The sequence below is a fragment of the Kryptolebias marmoratus genome, linkage group LG3, assembly GCF_001649575.2.
Source record: "Kryptolebias marmoratus isolate JLee-2015 linkage group LG3, ASM164957v2, whole genome shotgun sequence".
Taxonomy (NCBI): domain Eukaryota; kingdom Metazoa; phylum Chordata; class Actinopteri; order Cyprinodontiformes; family Rivulidae; genus Kryptolebias; species Kryptolebias marmoratus.
In genome coordinates, this window is record NC_051432.1 from 14,256,611 (window position 1) to 14,258,033 (window position 1,423).

Here is a 1,423-nt window from a genome sequence, read left to right on the forward strand (position 1 = left end):
AGGGGGGGGGGGGGGGGGGGCTGCGTTTTCTCTTTCGAGTTCATGACAATGCAGTGTGACATTTATTCAGGTTCATTGGGGGGATATTAGGAGGACAGCACCCGAGCTGAGAGATAATATTAGATTACTGCCAAATAACCGTCCTGTAAATGAACAGCTTTCCTCCTCACACACTTCATTTTGTGTCTAAATGTGTAATTAATTCCACGTATTTTGTTACCACGTGTGCTCTAAGTCAGGGATCTGTTGTTTCTTTTCTTTTTTTTCTTTTTTTTTAAAGATTGGATTAAGATTAGACCTTTACAATTAGAAAATATGATTTTATTTTTGCCATGCAGCTATTATAAGTTTACAATCCAGCGTGGTCTGGAGTCTTATGAAGTATTTATTGGGTGAGGTCATGTTTACTTCATTATATATTTATTGGGATTCCCTCCCTTCTCTCTCTCCCTCTCTCTCTCTCTCTCCCTCTCTCTCTTTCTCTTTCTCTCTCTCTCTCTCTTCTTCTCTCTCTGTCTCTCTCTCTTTTCCTTGCCTCGTTTTTTTTAGCTTGAGAAAATCAAATTCTGACAGCTAGTTAAGCGTGGTTTAAAAAGGGGAAACGACTGTGTGGAAAATAAATAAACGAAGGAACACAGTCTCAAAATCTTAAAGTGTTTGAGATGGTACAATCGAGATATATATGAGATAGTATTCTCCCTCTCTCTTTCTCTCTCTCTCTCTCTTTTATAATTATTTTTTGTATGTTTTGGTTCGTTTCCTGCTGTTTATTTGTATAAATATACGCGCATCATTATGAGATCGTTGCTTGTTAAATCACTTTTCTTTTCTTAAAAAGAGAGAAAAAAAGAAAACAGCTTCATGGAAGTGTATAACAATGTAAATATTTCATTGGAATCAGTCGATGCACATAAATATATCCGTACAGGTTTTTGCTGTATTGCTGTTTAGCTGAGGTACAAACTTATTTCTGTAATGTATGTTGGCTTTTTTATGTTTGTTCGTTCGTTTGTTTGTTTTGGAGTTAAATTATTCTATTATTTATTTACATCCATGTAAATTTTAATTTATTCAATTATTGAATTGCAATATGTGTTTCATTAAAGAACAAACTTTAACATTTTAGTGGGACGTTTTTTCGTGACTGTGTAAAAATATCTGGACATAATAATGTATGTTTTTTTTATTATTTATTTATTTATTTATTTATTTATTTATTTATTTATTCATCTGTTTAGTTATTGATGAGGGGGAGGGAAACGGTTTTGCTGGTGGGGCGCACGGCTTTTAAGGAGCAGCTTGTGGAGTCTTTGAATGCTAAATCTTTATCTTTTTTTTTTGAAAATTTGCTATATGGTTTACAAGAGGTGTTCAGTTTGCTTTTTATATTAAGAAAATTAGCCTTTTCTCAGTGCAGATGAGC